This window comes from Mesoplodon bidens (assembly GCF_964165515.1).
Source record: "Mesoplodon bidens genome assembly, chromosome: Y".
NCBI classification, from domain to species: domain Eukaryota; kingdom Metazoa; phylum Chordata; class Mammalia; order Artiodactyla; family Ziphiidae; genus Mesoplodon; species Mesoplodon bidens.
The window spans coordinates 6,124,525-6,142,634 of record NC_138180.1 but is presented as its reverse complement, the minus strand read 5'-3'; positions in this window follow the sequence as shown (position 1 = coordinate 6,142,634).

The window sequence follows — 18,110 nt, the reverse complement described above, 5'->3', positions numbered from 1 at the left end:
CTTTGGCCTGAGCCTAAATGCTTGTGACACCCCACTGGGTCTGCCGGGCTCTGAGGGCACTGCCCTGGGCCCCCTGCTCCCCTGCCCTTTGTTCAGTAACAGCAGAGATGGCCACACCCACTCCCTCAATGAGGGCAGTCTTCCAACGTCCCTCAGCCACGCCCCCTCTCCGGAGGTTACCATGGACTACAGATGCTGCATTCTGAGGCCAGGGCGTTCCGAGAATGCCAAGGGCAGATATGATGACGTTAAATGATTTCCTCTTGTGTCAGTTTTCGTAAACTGTAGGAGCTAGGAAATGGTCCACTTTACAGAAATGTTCAAATTTACTGGCAATTCATATATTCTCCGCTATAACATTATCCTGATTCTTTCTGTATATTATTTACTTTTTTTTGTTTTCCAAATCAAAGTGTGTCTTTTAAATCTTTTCAAAGAATATTCTTTGGACTTACTAAATCACCTAAATTTTATACGTTTTCTGTTGTATTAAGTTCTGCTCATATCTTTATTTATCTTTTTTCTATGTTTTCAGGGTTTATAGCTTTGATTTTCTGATGTCAAGTAAAACACTTGGTTTTATATTTAATAAATCTTTTTACTTATAAAGATTTGAACTTTTAAAGATTCCAGCTTCCTTGTACTTTCCTAAGGGTCCATTCCTCTACACTGTTGCCGGCCTAAGGCTTAGTTCACCATATAGCAATGTATATATTGACATATTATCCCCTCGGCTTTCTGTGATTCCCTACATCTCACCTTTCTTTGCAGACAAGACATTTGAAATACCCTTAACTTATTTCACAGCCAATAAGTCTTTGAAATAATGTGTATTTTTTAGAGAAATCATCTTATATAATTAGGCAGAAAATCTCACCTTCCATAGTTTTCTAAACAGCATAATTTCACTCTTCTCACTGCTTAATTTGTTGTATTAAACAACCTTTGAGTATTTAGCTTTATCAATGACATGTACTTTAAAAATGTTTTAGAGATCCTACCAGTCTTTGAAAACATCCTTGTTCCTTGTTTCTTTTACAGGTTTATGTATATTTTCTGCCTAGCACCAGATTATTCCAACATCTGACGGATGGCCTAGGGAATCTAATTCTGGTATTGATTGTTTTTGCTGATTGTCTCCCTTTGTAGCTGATTTCTTCATTATTGTGTAAATTTAGATCATGAGCTCATGTTTAGTTAAACAGTTGACCTTGTAAAAAGCTTAGGTGTGAACGATCGTAAGTTTTAGCAAAAAGTCGGCAAAGATTTATTTGTGTCCCTCCAATGAGTTGCCCACAAGGACCCCGTTTTCTAGAAATGTTGGTCCAATACTCCCTCTAGGTGTAGGGGAATTAGACAGGGCTGCTTTCGGCCCCCGATCTTGGGCAGGGGCAGTGGGCCGCCTGTGGCCCGGGCAGGAGCCTCTCTGCAAGTGAACCTGGGAATCATCTCTCCTGCGAACTTCGGTCACCTGGCAGGAAGCTATGATGCCCAGACCTATGGGCAGCTGTGCAGCGAGGTATACTGCGCGGACAGGTTCCACACTCACTGCAACTAATTGGGCGGCCTGAGTGGAAAAGTGTGAGTTTGGGCAGCTGTGCAGACAAAGAAGGCGCCCTAAGGCCTGGGCCTAAATGCTTGTGACACCCCACTAGGCCTGCCGAGCTCTGAGGGCCCTGCCCAGGGCCCGCATTCTCCCCTGCCCTTTGTTCAGTCACAGCAGAGATGGCCACACCCACTCCCTCTGTGAGGGCAGTGTTCCAGCCTCCCTCAGTCCCGCCCACTCTCCGCAGGTTACCATGGACTACAGATGCTGCATTCTGAGGCCAGGGCGTTCCGAGAATGCCAAGGGCAGACATGATGACCTTAAATGATTTCCTCTTGTGTCAGTTTTGGTAAACTGTAGGAGCTAGGAAATGGTCCACTTTACAGAAATGTTCAAATTTACTGGCATTTCATATATTCTCTGCTATAACATTGTCCTGATTCTTTCTATATATTCTTAATTATGTTTGTGCTTTCCTTAATCAAAGTGTGTCTTTTAAATCTTTTCAAAGAATATTCTTTGGACTTACTAACTCACCTGAATTTTACACGTTTTCTGTGGTATTAAGTTCTGCTCATATCTATCTTTATCTTTTTTCTATGTTCTCAGGGTTTATTGTTTTGATTTTCTGATGTCAAGTAAAACACTTGGTTATTATTTTTAATAAATCGTTTTACTTATAAAGATTTGAACTTTTAAAGATTCCAGCTTCCTTGTACGTTTCTAAGGGTCCATTCCTCTACACTGTTGCCGGCCTAAGGCTTAGTTCACCATATAGCAATGTATATATTGACATATTATCCCCTCGGCTTTCTGTGATTCCCTACATCTCACCTTTCTTTGCAGACAAGACATTTGAAATACCCTTAACTTATTTCACAGCCAATAAGTCTTTGAAATAATGTTTATTTTTTAGAGAAATCATCTTATATAATTAGGCAGAAAATCTCACCTTCCATAGTTTTCTAAACAGCATAATTTCACTCTTCTCACTGCTTAATTTGTTGTATTAAACAACCTTTGAGTATTTAGCTTTATCAATGACATGTACTTTAAAAATGTTTTAGAGATCCTACCAGTCTTTGAAAACATCCTTGTTCCTTATTTCTTTTCCAGGTTTATGTATATTTTCTGCCTAGCACCTGATTATTCCAACATCTCAAGGATGGCCTAGGGAATCTAATTCTGGTATTGATTGTTTTTGCTGATTGTCTCCCTTTGTAGCTGATTTCTTCATTATTGTGTAAATTTAGATCATGAGCTCATGTTTAGCTAAACAGCTGACCTTGTAAAAGGCTTAGGAGTGAACGCTCGTAAGTTTCAGCAAAAAGTCGGCAAAGATTTATTTGTGTCCCTCCAATGAGTTGCCCACAAGGACCCCGTTTTCTAGAAGTGTTGGTCCAATACTCCCTCTAGGGGTAGGGGAAATAGACAGGGCTGCTTTCGGCCGCCGATCTTGGGCAGGGACAGTGGGCCGCCTGTGGCCCTGGCATGAGCCTCTCTGCATGTGAACCTGGGAATCATCTCTCCAGCGAACTTCGGTCACCTGGCAGGAAGCTATGATGCCCAGACCTATGGTTAGCTGTGCAGCGAGGTATACTGGGTGGACAGGTTCCACACACACTTCAAATAAGTGGGTGGCCTCAGTGGAAAAGTGAGAGTTTGGGCAGCTGTGCAGACAAAGAAGGCGCCCTTTGGCCTGGGCCTAAATGCTAGTGACACCCCACTGGGCCTGCCGGGCTCTGAGGGCCCTGCCGTTGGCCCCCTTCTCCCCTGCCTTTTGTTCAGTCACAGCAGAGATGGCCACACCCACTCCCTCAGTGATGGCAGTCTTCCAACCTCCCTCAGCCACGCCCCCTCTCCGCAGGTTACCATGGACTACAGATGCTGCATTCTGAGGCCAGGGCATTCCGAGAATGCCAAGGGCAGACATGATGACCTTAAATGATTTCCTCTTGTGTCAGTTTTCGTAAACTGTAGCAGCTAGGAAATGGTCCGCTTTACAGAAATGTTCAAGTTTACTGGCATTTCATATATTCTCTGCTATAAAATTGTCCTGATTCTTTCTGCATATTCTTTACTTATGTTTATGTTTTCCTTAATCAAAGTGTGTCTTTTAAATCTTTTCAAAGAATATTCTTTGGACTTACTAAATCACCTGAATTTTATACATTTTCTGTTGTATTAAGTACTGCTCATATCTTTATTTATCTTTTTTCTATGTTCTCAGGGTTTATTGTTTTGATTTTCTGATGTCAAGTAAAACACTTGGTTATTCATTTTCATCAATCTTTTTACTTATAAAGATTTGAACTTTTAAAGATTCCAGCATACTTGTACGTTTCTAAGGGTCCATTCCTCTACACTGTTGCCGGCCTAAGGCTTAGATCAACATATAGCTATGTATATATTGACATATTATCCCCTCGGCTTTCTGTGATTCCCTACATCTCACCTTTCTTTGCAGACAAGCCATTTGAAATACCCTTAACTTACTTCACAGCCAATAAGTCTTTGAAATAATGTGTATTTTTTAGAGAAATCATCTTATATAATTAGGCAGAAAATCTCACGTTCCATAGTTTTCTAAACAGCATAACTTCACTCTTCTCACAGCTTAAATTGCTGTATTAAACAACCTTTGTGTATTTAGCTTTATCAATGACATGTACTTTAAAAATGTTTTAGAGACCCTACCAGTCTTTGAAAACATCCTTGTTCCTTGTTTCTTTTCCAGGTTTATGTATATTTTCTGCCTAGCACCTGATTATTCCAACATCTCAAGGATGGCCTAGGGAATCTAATTCTGGTATTGATTGTTTTTGCTGATTGTCTCCCTTTGTAGCTGATTTCTTCATTATTGTGTAAATTTAGGTCATGAGCTCATGTTTAGCTAAACAGCTGACCTTGTAAAAGGCTTATGTGTGAACGCTCGTAAGTTTCAGCAAAAATACGGCAAAGATTTATTTGTGTCCCTCCAATGAGTTGCCCACAAGGACCCCGTTTACTAGAAGTGTTGGTCCAATACTCCCTCTAGGGCTAGGGGACTTAGACAGGGCTGCTTTCGGCCCACGATCTTCGGCAGGGGCAGTGGGCGGCCTGTGGCCCGGGCAGGAGCCTCTCTGCGTGTGAACCTGGGAATCATCTCTCCTGCGAACATCGGTCACCTGGCAGGAAGCTACGATGCCCAGACCTATGGTTAGCTGTGCAGCGAGGTATACTGCGTGGACAGGTTCCACACACACTTCAAATAAGTGGGTGGCCTGAGTGGAAAAGTGAGAGTTTGGCCAGCTGTGCAGACAAAGAAGGCGCCCTATGGCCTGGGCCTAAATGCTTGCGACACCCCACTGGGCCTGCCTTGCTCTGAGGGTCCTGCCCTGGACCCCATGCTCCCCTGCCCTTTGTTCAGTCACAGCAGAGATGGCCACACCCACTCCCTCCGTGAGGGCAGTGTTCCAGCCTCCCTCAGACCCGCCAACTCTCCAAAGGTTACCATGGACTACAGATGCTGCATTCTGAGGCCAGGGCGTTCCGAGAATGCCAAGGGCAGACATGATGACCTTAAATGATTTCCTCTTGTGTCAGTTTTGGTAAACTGTAGGAGCTAGGAAATGGTCCACTTTACAGAAATATTCAAATTTACTGGCATTTCATATATTCTCTGCTATAACATTGTCCTGATTCTTTCTGTATATTCTTTACTTTTTATGTTTTCCTTAATCAAAGTGTGTCTTTTAAATCTTTTCAAAGAATATTCTTTGGACTTACTACCTCACCTGAATTTTATACGTTTTCTGTGGTATTAAGTTCTGCTCATATCTTTATTTATCTTTTTTCTATGTTCTCAGGGTTTATTGTTTGGATCTTCTGATGTCAATTAAAACACTTGGTTATTCATTTTCATCAATCTTTTTACTTATAAAGATTTGAACTTTTAAAGATTCCAGCTCACTTTTAAGTTTCTAAGGGTCAGGTCCTCTACATTGTGGCTGGCCTAAAGCTTAGTTCACCATATAGCAATGTATATATTGACATTTTCCCCTCGACTTTCTGTGATTCCCTACATCTCACCTTTCTTTGCAGACAAGCCATTTGAAATACACTTAACTTATTTCACAGCCAATAAGTCTTTGAAATAATGTCTATTTTTTAGAGAAATCTTCTGACATAATTAGGCAGAAAATCTCACCTGCCATAGTTTTCAAAACAGCATAATTTCACTCTTCTCAATGCTTAATCTGTGGTATTAAACAACCTTTGAGTATTTAGGTTTATCAACGAAATGTACTTTAAAAATGTTTTAGAGATCCTACCAGCCTTTGAAAACCTCCTTGTTCCTTCTTTCAGTTCCAGTTTTATGTATATTTTCTGCCTTGCACCTGATTATTCCAACATCAGATGGATGGCCTAGGGAATCTCATTCTGGTATTGATTGTTTTTGCTGATTGTCTCCCTTTGTAGCTGATTTCTTCAATATTGTGTAAATTTAGATCATGAGCTCATGTTTAGCTAAACAGCTGACCTTGTAAGAGGCTTAGGTGTGAACGCTGGTACGCTTCAGCAGAAAGTCGGCAAAGGTTTATTTGTGTCCCTCCAATGAGTTGCCCGCAAGGACCCCGTTTTCTACAAGTGTTGGTCCAATACTCCTTCGAGAGGCAGTGGACTCAGACATGGCTGATTTTCAGCCTTCGATCTGGGGCAGGGCCAGTGGGCGGCCTTTGGCCCAGGCAGGAGCCTCTCCGCATGTGTACCAGGGACCCATTTGACTGCGAACTTCGGTCACCTGGCAGGAAGCTACGATGCCCTGACCTATGGTTAGCTGTGCAGCGAGGTGTACTGCGCAGACAGGTTCCAAACACACTTCAAATAAGAGGGTGGCCTGAGTGGAAAGGTGAGAGTTTGGGCAGCTGTGCAGACAAAGAAGGCGCCCTTTGGCCTGGGCCTAAATGCTTGTGACACCCCACAGGTTCTGCCGGGCTCTGAGGGCCCTGCCCTGGGCCCCCTGCTAACCTGCCCTTTGTTCAGTCACAGCAGAGATGGCCACACCCACTCCCTCAGTGATGGCAGTCTTCCAACCTCCCTCAGCCACGCCCCCTCTCCGCAGGTTACCATGGACTACAGATGCTGCATTCTGAGGCCAGGGCATTCCGAGAATGCCAAGGGCAGACATGATGACCTTAAATGATTTCCTCTTGTGTTAGTTTTCGTAAACTGTAGCAGCTAGGAAATGGTCCGCTTTACAGAAATGTTCAAGTTTACTGGCATTTCATATATTCTCTGCTATAAAATTGTCCTGATTCTTTCTGCATATTCTTTACTTATGTTTATGTTTTCCTTAATCAAAGTGTGTCTTTTAAATCTTTTCAAAGAATATTCTTTGGACTTACTAAATCACCTGAATTTTATACATTTTCTGTTGTATTAAGTTCTGCTCATATCTTTATTTATCTTTTTTCTATGTTCTCAGGGTTTATTGTTTTGATTTTCTGATGTCAAGTAAAACACTTGGTTATTCATTTTCATCAATCTTTTTACTTATAAAGATTTGAACTTTTAAAGATTCCAGCATACTTGTACGTTTCTAAGGGTCCATTCCTCTACACTGTTGCCGGCCTAAGGCTTAGATCAACATATAGCTATGTATATATTGACATATTATCCCCTCGGCTTTCTGTGATTCCCTACATCTCACCTTTCTTTGCAGACAAGCCATTTGAAATACCCTTAACTTACTTCACAGCCAATAAGTCTTTGAAATAATGTGTATTTTTTAGAGAAATCATCTTATATAATTAGGCAGAAAATCTCACGTTCCATAGTTTTCTAAACAGCATAACTTCACTCTTCTCACAGCTTAAATTGCTGTATTAAACAACCTTTGTGTATTTAGCTTTATCAATGACATGTACTTTAAAAATGTTTTAGAGACCCTACCAGTCTTTGAAAACATCCTTGTTCCTTGTTTCTTTTCCAGGTTTATGTATATTTTCTGCCTAGCACCTGATTATTCCAACATCTCAAGGATGGCCTAGGGAATCTAATTCTGGTATTGATTGTTTTTGCTGATTGTCTCCCTTTGTAGCTGATTTCTTCATTATTGTGTAAATTTAGGTCATGAGCTCATGTTTAGCTAAACAGCTGACCTTGTAAAAGGCTTATGTGTGAACGCTCGTAAGTTTCAGCAAAAATACGGCAAAGATTTATTTGTGTCCCTCCAATGAGTTGCCCACAAGGACCCCGTTTACTAGAAGTGTTGGTCCAATACTCCCTCTAGGGCTAGGGGACTTAGACAGGGCTGCTTTCGGCCCACGATCTTCGGCAGGGGCAGTGGGCGGCCTGTGGCCCGGGCAGGAGCCTCTCTGCGTGTGAACCTGGGAATCATCTCTCCTGCGAACATCGGTCACCTGGCAGGAAGCTACGATGCCCAGACCTATGGTTAGCTGTGCAGCGAGGTATACTGCGTGGACAGGTTCCACACACACTTCAAATAAGTGGGTGGCCTGAGTGGAAAAGTGAGAGTTTGGCCAGCTGTGCAGACAAAGAAGGCGCCCTATGGCCTGGGCCTAAATGCTTGCGACACCCCACTGGGCCTGCCTTGCTCTGAGGGTCCTGCCCTGGACCCCATGCTCCCCTGCCCTTTGTTCAGTCACAGCAGAGATGGCCACACCCACTCCCTCCGTGAGGGCAGTGTTCCAGCCTCCCTCAGACCCGCCAACTCTCCAAAGGTTACCATGGACTACAGATGCTGCATTCTGAGGCCAGGGCGTTCCGAGAATGCCAAGGGCAGACATGATGACCTTAAATGATTTCCTCTTGTGTCAGTTTTGGTAAACTGTAGGAGCTAGGAAATGGTCCACTTTACAGAAATATTCAAATTTACTGGCATTTCATATATTCTCTGCTATAACATTGTCCTGATTCTTTCTGTATATTCTTTACTTTTTATGTTTTCCTTAATCAAAGTGTGTCTTTTAAATCTTTTCAAAGAATATTCTTTGGACTTACTACCTCACCTGAATTTTATACGTTTTCTGTGGTATTAAGTTCTGCTCATATCTTTATTTATCTTTTTTCTATGTTCTCAGGGTTTATTGTTTGGATCTTCTGATGTCAATTAAAACACTTGGTTATTCATTTTCATCAATCTTTTTACTTATAAAGATTTGAACTTTTAAAGATTCCAGCTCACTTTTAAGTTTCTAAGGGTCAGGTCCTCTACATTGTGGCTGGCCTAAAGCTTAGTTCACCATATAGCAATGTATATATTGACATTTTCCCCTCGACTTTCTGTGATTCCCTACATCTCACCTTTCTTTGCAGACAAGCCATTTGAAATACACTTAACTTATTTCACAGCCAATAAGTCTTTGAAATAATGTCTATTTTTTAGAGAAATCTTCTGACATAATTAGGCAGAAAATCTCACCTGCCATAGTTTTCAAAACAGCATAATTTCACTCTTCTCAATGCTTAATCTGTGGTATTAAACAACCTTTGAGTATTTAGGTTTATCAACGAAATTTACTTTAAAAATGTTTTAGAGATCCTACCAGCCTTTGAAAACCTCCTTGTTCCTTGTTTCAGTTCCAGTTTTATGTATATTTTCTGCCTTGCACCTGATTATTCCAACATCAGATGGATGGCCTAGGGAATCTCATTCTGGTATTGATTGTTTTTGCTGATTGTCTCACTTTGTAGCTGATTTCTTCAATTTGGTGTAAATTTAGATCATGAGCTCATGTTTAGCTAAACAGCTGACCTTGTAAGAGGCTTAGGTGTGAACGCTGGTACGCTTCAGCAGAAAGTCGGGAAAGATTTATTTGTGTCCCTCCAATGAGTTGCCCGCAAGGACCCCATTTTCTACAAGTGTTGGTCCAATACTCCTTCGAGAGGCAGTGGAGTCAGACATGGCTGCTTTTCAGCCTTCGATCTGGGGCAGGGCCAGTGGGCGGCCTGCGGCCCGGGCAGGAACCTCTCCGCATATGTCCCAGGGCCCCATTTGACTGCGAACTTCGGTCACCTGGAGAAGCTACGATGCCCTGACCTATGGTTAGCTGTGCAGTGAGGTGTACTGCGCAGACAGGTTCCAAACACACTTCAAATAAGAGGGTGGCCTGAGTGGAAAGGTGAGAGTTTGGGCAGCTGTGCAGACAAAGAAGGCGCGCTTTGGCCTGGGCCTAAATGCTTGTGACACCCCACTGGGTCTGCCGGGCTCTGAGGGCCCTGCCCTGGGCCCCCTGCTCCACTGCCCTTTGTTCAGTCACAGCAGAGATGGCCACACCCACTCCCTCAGTGAGGGCAGTCTTCCAACCTCCCTCAGCCACGCCCCCTCTCCGCAGGTTACCATGGACTACAGATGCTGCATTCTGAGGCCAGGGCCTTCCGAGAATGCCAAGGGCAGACATGATGACCTTAAATGATTTCCTCTTGTGTCAGTTTTCGTAAACTGTAGCAGCTAGGAAATGGTCCGCTTTACAGAAATGTTCAAGTTTACTGGCATTTCATATATTCTCTGCTATAACATTGTCCTGATTCTTTCTGCATATTCTTTACTTCTGTTTATGTTTTCCTTAATCAAAGTGTGTCTTTTAAATCTTTTCAAAGAATATTCTTTGGACTTACAAAATCACCTGAATTTTATACGTTTTCTGTTGTATTAATTTCTGCTCATATCTTTATTTATCTTTTTTCTATGTTCTCAGGGTTTATAGTTTTGATTTTCTGATGTCAAGTAAAACACTTGGTTATTCATTTTAATAAATCTTTTTACTTATAAAGATTTGAACTTTTAAAGATTCCAGCTTACTTGTACGTTTCTAAAGGTCCATTCCTCTACACTGTTGCCGGCCTAAGGCTTAGATCAACATATAACTATGTATATATTGACATATTATCCCCTCGGCTTTCTGTGATTCCCTACATCTCTCCTTTCTTTGCAGACAAGCCATTTGAAATACCCTTAACTTACTTCACAGCCAATAAGTCTTTGAAATAATGTGTATTTTTTAGAGAAATCATCTTATATAATTAGGCAGAAAATCTCACGTTCCATAGTTTTCTAAACAGCATAACTTCACTCTTCTCACAGCTTAATTTGCTGTATTAAACAACCTTTGTGTATTTAGCTTTATCAATGACATGTACTTTAAAAATGTTTTAGAGACCCTACCAGTCTTTGAAAACATCCTTGTTCCTTGTTTCTTTTCCAGATTTATGTATATTTTCTGCCTAGCACCTGATTATTCCAACATCTGACGGATGGCCTAGGGAATCTAATTCTGGTATTGATTGTTTTTGCTGATTGTCTCCCTTTGTAGCTGATTTCTTCATTATTGTGTAAATTTAGGTCATGAGCTCATGTTTAGCTAAACAGCTGACCTTGTAAAAGGCTTAGGTGTGAACGCTCGTAAGTTTCAGCAAAAAGTCGGCAAAGATTTATTTGTGTCCCTCCAATGAGTTGCCCACAAGTACCCCGTTTTCTAGAAGTGTTGGTCCAATACTCCCTCTAGGGGTAGGGGACATAGACAGGGCTGCTTTCGGCCCCCGATCTTGGGCAGGGTCAGTGGGCGGCGTGTGGCCTGGGCAGGAGCCTCTCTGCATGTGAACCTGGGAATCATCTCTCCTGCGAACTTCGGTCACCTGGCAGGAAGCTACGATGCCCAGACCTATGGTTAGCTGTGCAGCGAGGTATACTACGTGGACAGGTTCCACACACATTTCAAATAAGTGGGTGGCCTGAGTGGAAAAGTGAGAGTTTGGCCAGCTGTGCAGACAAAGAAGGCGCCCTAAGGCCTGGGCCTAAATGCTTGTGACACCCCACTGGGCCTGCCTTGCTCTGAGGGCCCTGCCCTGGGCCCCATGCTCCCCTGCCCTTTGTTCAGTCACAGCAGAGATGGCCACACCCACTCCCTCAGTGAGGGCAGTGTTCCAGCCTCCCTCAGCCCCGCCCACTCTCCACAGGTTACCATGGACTACAGATGCTGCATTCTGAGGCCAGGGCGTTCCGAGAATGCCAAGGGCAGACATGATGACCTTACATGATTTCCTCTTGTGTCAGTTTTGGTAAACTGTAGGAGCTAGGAAATGGTCCACTTTACAGAAATGTTCAAATTTACTTGCATTTCATATATTCTCTGCTATAACATTGTCCTGATTCTTTGTGTATATTCTTTACTTTTTTTTGTTTTCCTTAATCAAAGTGTGTCTTTTAAATCTTTTCAAAGAATATTCTTTGGACTTACTACCTCACCTGAATTTTATACGTTTTCTGTGGTATTAAGTTCTGCTCATATCTATCTTTATCTTTTTTCTATGTTCTCAGGGTTTATTTTTTTGATTTTCTGATGTCAAGTAAAACACTTGGTTATTATTTTTAATAAATCTTTTTACTTATAAAGATTTGAACTTTTAAAGATTCCAGCTTCCTTGTACGTTTCTAAGGGTCCATTCCTCTACACTGTTGCCGGCCTAAGGCTTACTTCACCATATAGCAATGTATATATTGACATATTATCCCCTCGGCTTTCTGTGATTCCCTACATCTCACCTTTCTTTGCAGACAAGACATTTGAAATACCCTTAACTTATTTCACAGCCAATAAGTCTTTGAAATAATGTGTATTTTTTAGAGAAATCATCTTATATAATTAGGCAGAAAATCTCACCTTCCATAGTTTTCTAAACAGCATAATTTCACTCTTCTCACTTTTAATTTGTTGTATTAAACAACCTTTGAGTATTTAGCTTTATCAATGACATGTACTTTAAAAATGTTTTAGAGATCCTACCAGTCTTTGAAAACATCCTTGTTCCTTGTTTCTTTTCCAGGTTTATGTATATTTTCTGCCTAGCACCTGATTATTCCAACCTCTGACGGATGGCCTAGGGAATCTAATTCTGGTATTGATTGTTTTTGCGGATTGTCTCCCTTTGTAGCTGATTTCTTCATTATTGTGTAAATTTAGATCATGAGCTCATGTTTAGCTAAACAGCTGACCTTGAAAAAGGCTTAGGAGTGAACGCTCGTAAGTTTCAGGGAAAAGTCGGCAAAGATTTATTTGTGTCCCTCCAATGAGTTGCTCACAAGTACCCCGTTTTCTAGAAGTGTTGGTCCAATACTCCCTCTACGGGTAGGGGACATAGACAGGGCTGCTTTCGGCCCCCGATCTTGGGCAGGGTCAGTGGGCGGCGTGTGGCCTGGGCAGGAGCCTCTCTGCATGTGAACCTGGGAAACATCTCTCCTGCGAACTTCGGTCACCTGGCAGGAAGCTACGATGCCCAGACCTATGGTTAGCTGTGCAGCGAGGTATACTACGTGGACAGGTTCCACACACACTTCAAATAAGTGGGTGGCCAGAGTGGAAAAGTGAGAGTTTGGCCAGCTGTGCAGACAAAGAAGGCGCCCTATAGCCTGGGCCTAAATGCTTGTGACACCCCACTGGGCCTGCCTTGCTCTGAGGGCCCTGCCCTGGGCCCCATGCTCCCCTGCCCTTTGTTCAGTCACAGCACAGATGGCCACACCCACTCCCTCAGTGAGGGCAGTGTTCCAGCCTCCCTCAGCCCCGCCCACTCTCCACAGGTTACCATGGACTACAGATGCTGCATTCTGAGGCCAGGGCGTTCCGAGAATGCCAAGGGCAGACATGATGACCTTACATGATTTCCTCTTGTGTCAGTTTTGGTAAACTGTAGGAGCTAGGAAATGGTCCACTTTACAGAAATGTTCAAATTTACTGGCATTTCATATATTCTCTGCTATAACATTGTCCTGATTCTTTCTGTATATTCTTTACTTTTTTTTGTTTTCCTTAATCAAAGTGTGTCTTTTAAATCTTTTCAAAGAATATTCTTTGGACTTACTACCTCACCTGAATTTTATACGTTTTCTGTGGTATTAAATTCTGCTCATATCTTTATTTATCTTTTTTCTATGTTCTCAGGGTTTATTGTTTGGATCTTCTGATGTCAATTAAAACACTTGGTTATTCATTTTCATCAATCTTTTTACTTATAAAGATTTGAACTTTTAAAGATTCCAGCTCACTTTCAAGTTTCTAAGGGTCAGGTACCCTACATTGTGGCTGGCCTAAGGCTTAGTTCACCATATATCAATGTATATATTGACATTTTCACCTCGACTTTCTGTGATTCCGTACATCTCACATTTCTTTGCAGACAAGCCATTTGAAATACACTTAACTTATTTCACAGCCAATAAGTCTTTGAAATAATGTCTATTTTTTAGAGAAATCTTCTTATATAATTAGGCAGAAAATCTCACCTGCTATAGTTTTCAAAACAGCATAATTTCACTCTTCTCAATGCTTAATCTGTGGTATTAAACAACCTTTGAGTATTTAGGTTTATCAACGACATGTACCTTAAAAATGTTTTAGAGATCCTACCAGCCTTTGAAAACCTCCTTGTTCCTTGTTTCAGTTCCAGTTTTATGTATATTTTCTGCCTTGCACCTGATTATTCCAACATCAGATGGATGGCCTAGGGAATCTCATTCTGGTATTGATTGTTTTTGCTGATTGTCTCCCTTTGTAGCTGATTTCTTCAATATTGTGTAAATTTAGATCATGAGCTCATGTTTAGCTAAACAGCTGACCTTGTAAGAGGCTTAGGTGTGAACGCTGGTAAGCTTCAGCAGAAAGTCGGCAAAGATTTATTTGTGTCCCTCCAATGAGTTGCCCGCAAGGACCCCGTTTTCTACAAGTGTTGGTCCAATACTCCTTCGAGAGGCAGTGGACTCAGACATGGCTGCTTTTCAGCCTTCGATCTGGGGCAGGGCCAGTGGGCGGCCTGTGGCCCGGGCAGGAACCGCTCCGCATGTGTCCCAGGGACCAATTTGCTGTCGAACTTCAGTCAACTGGCAGGAAGCTACGATGCAATGACCTATGGTTAGCTGAGCAGCGAGGTGTACTGCGCGGACAGGTACCCAACACACTTCAAATAAGAGGGCGGCCTGAGTGGAAAGGTGAGAGTTTGGGCAGCTGTGCAGACAAAGAAGGCGCCCTTTGGCCTGGGCCTAAATGCTTGTGACACCCCACTGGGTCTGCCGGGCTCTGAGGGCCCTGCCCTGGGCCCCCTGCTCCCCTGCCCTTTGTTCAGTCACAGCAGAGATGGCCACACCCACTCCCTCAGTGAGGGCAGTCTTCCAGCCTCCCTCAGCCCCGCCCACTCTCCGCAGGTTACCATGGACTACAGATGCTGCATTCTGAGGCCAGGGCATTCCGAGAATGCCAAGGGCAGACATGATGACCTTAAATGATTTCCTCTTGTGTCAGTTTTCGTAAACTGTAGCAGCTAGGAAATGGTCCGCTTTACAGAAATGTTCAAGTTTACTGGCAATTCATATATTCTCCGCTATAACATTGTCCTGATTCCTTCTGTATATTATTTACTTTTTTTTGTTTTCCTAAATCAAAGTGTGTCTTTTAAATCTTTTCAAAGAATATTCTTTGGACTTACTAAATCACCTAAATTTTATACGTTTTCTGTTGTATTAAGTTCTGCTCATATCTTTATTTATCTTTTTTCTATGTTCTCAGGGTTTATTGTTTTGATTTTCTGATGTCAAGTAAAACACTTGGTTATTATTTTTAATAAATCTTTTTACTTATAAAGATTTGAACTTTTAAAGATTCCAGCTTCCTTGTACGTTTCTAAGGGGCCATTCCTCTACACTGTTGCCGGCCTAAGGCTTAGTTCACCATATAGCAATGTATATATTGACATATTATCCCCTCGGCTTTCTGTGATTCCCTACATCTCACATTTCTTTGCAGACAAGACATTTGAAATACCCTTAACTTATTTCACAGTCAATAAGTCTTTGAAATAATGTGTATTTTTTAGAGAAATCATCTTATATAATTAGGCAGAAAATCTCACCTTCCATAGTTTTCTAAACAGCATAACTTCACTCTTCTCACTGCTTAATTTGTTGTATTAAACAACATTTGAGTATTTAGCTTTATCAATGACATGTACTTTAAAAATATTTTAGAGATCCTACCAGTCTTTGAAAACATCCTTGTTCCTTGTTTCTTTTCCAGGTTTATGTATATTTTCTGCCTAGCACCTGTTTATTCCAACATCTGAGGGATGGCCTAGGGAATCTAATTCTGGTATTGATTGTTTTGGCTGATTGTCTCCCTTTTAGCTGACTTCTTCATTATTGTGTAAATTTAGATCATGAGCTCATGTTTAGCTAAACAGCTGACCTTGTAAAAGGCTTATGTGTGAACGCTTGTAAGTTTCTGCAAAAAGACGGCAAAGATTTATTTGTGTCCCTCCAATGAGTTGCCCACAAGGACCCCGTTTTCTAGAAGTGTTGGTCGAATACTCCCTCTAGGGGTAGGGGAATTAGACAGGGCTGCTTTCGGCCCCCGATTTTGGGCAGGGGCAGTGGGCCGCCTGTGGCCCGCGCAGGTGCCTCTCTGCATGTGAACCTGGGAATCATCTCTCCTGAGAACTTCGGTCACCTGGCAGGAAGCTATGATGCCCAGACCTATGGTTAGCTGTGCAGCGAGGTATACTGCGCGGACAGGTTCCACACTCACTGCAACTACGTGGGCGGCCTGTGTGGAAAAGTGAGAGTTTGGGGTGCTGTCCAGACAAAGAAGGCGCCCTAAGTCCTGGGCCTAAATGCTTGTGACACCCCACTAGGCCTGCCGGGCTCTGAGGGCCCTGCCCAGGGCCCGCTGCTCCCCTGGCCTTTGTTCAGTCACAGCAGAGATGGCCACACCCACTCCCTCTGTGAGGGCAGTGTTCCAGCCTCCCTCAGTCCCGCCCACTCTCCGCAGGTTACCATGGACTACAGATGCTGCATTCTGAGGCCAGGGCGTTCCGAGAATGCCAAGGGCAGACATGATGACCTTAAATGATTTCCTCTTGTGTCAGTTTTGGTAAACTGTAGGAGCTAGGAAATGGTCCACTTTACAGAAATGTTCAAATTTACTGGCATTTCATATATTCTCTGCTATAACATTGTCCTGATTCTTTCTATATATTCTTTAATAATGTTTGTGCTTTCCTTAATCAAAGTGTGTCTTTTAAATCTTTTCAAAGAATATTCTTTGGACTTACTACCTCACCTGAATTTTATACGTTTTCTGTGGTATTAAGTTCTGCTCATATCTATCTTTATCTTTATTCTATGTTCTCAGGGTTTATTGTTTTGATCTTCTGATGTCAATTAAAACTCTTGGTTATTCATTTTCATCAATCTTTTTACTTATAAAGATTTGAACTTTTAAAGATTCCAGCTCACTTTTAAGTTTCTAAGGGTCAGGTCCTCTACATTGTGGCTGGCCTAAGGCTTAGTTCACCATATAGCAATGTATATATTGACATTTTCCCCTCGACTTTCTGTGGTTCCCTACATCTCAGCTTTCTTTGCAGACAAGCCATTTGAAATACACTTAACGTATTTCACAGCCAATAAGTCTTTGAAATAATGTCTATTTTTTAGAGAAATCTTCTGACATAATTAGGCAGAAAATCTCACCTGCCATAGTTTTCAAAACAGCATAATTTCACTCTTCTCAATGCTTAATCTGTGGTATTAAACAACCTTTGAGTATTTAGGTTTATCAATGACATGTACTTTAAAAATGTATTAGAGATCCTACCAGCCTTTGAAAACCTCCTTGTTCCTTCTTTCAGTTCCAGTTTTATGTATATTTTCTGCCTTGCACCTGATTATTCCAACATCAGATGGATGGCCTAGGGAATCTCATTCTGGTATTGATTGTTTTTGCTGATTTTCTCCCTTTGTAGCTGATTTCTTCAATATTGTGTAAATTTAGATCATGAGCTCATGTTTAGCTAAACAGCTGACCTTGTAAGAGGCTTAGGTGTGAACGCTGGTACGCTTCAGCAGAAAGTCGGCAAAGATTTATTTGTGTCCCTCCAATGAGTTGCCCGCAAGGACCCCGTTTTCTACAAGTGTTGGTCCAATACTCCTTCGAGAGGCAGTGGACTCAGACATGGCTGCTTTTCAGGCTTCGATCTGGGGCAGGGCCAGTGGGCGGCCTGTGGCCCGGGCAGGAGCCTCTCCGCATGTGTCCCAGGGACACATTTGCCTGCGAACTTCGGTCACCTGGCAGGAAGCTACGATACCCTGACCTATGGTTAGCTATGCAGCGAGGTGTACTGCGCGGACAGGTTCCAAACAAACTTCAAATAAGAGGGTGGCCTGAGTGGAAAGGTGAGAGTTTGGGCAGCTGTGCAGACATAGAAGTCGCCCTTTGGCCTGGGCCTAAATGCTTGTGACACCCCACTGGGTCTGCCGGGCTCTGAGGGCCCTGCCCTGGGCCCCCTGCTCCCCTGGCCTTTGTTCAGTTACAGCAGAGATGGCCACACCCACTCCCTCAGTGATGGCAGGCTTCCAACCTCCCTCAGCCACGGCCGCTCTCCGCATGTTACCATGGACTACAGATGCTGCATTCTGAGGCCAGGGCGTTCCGAGAATGCCAAGGGCAGACATGATGACCTTAAATGATTTCCTCTTGTGTCAGTTTTCGTAAACTGTAGCAGCTAGGAAATGGTCCGC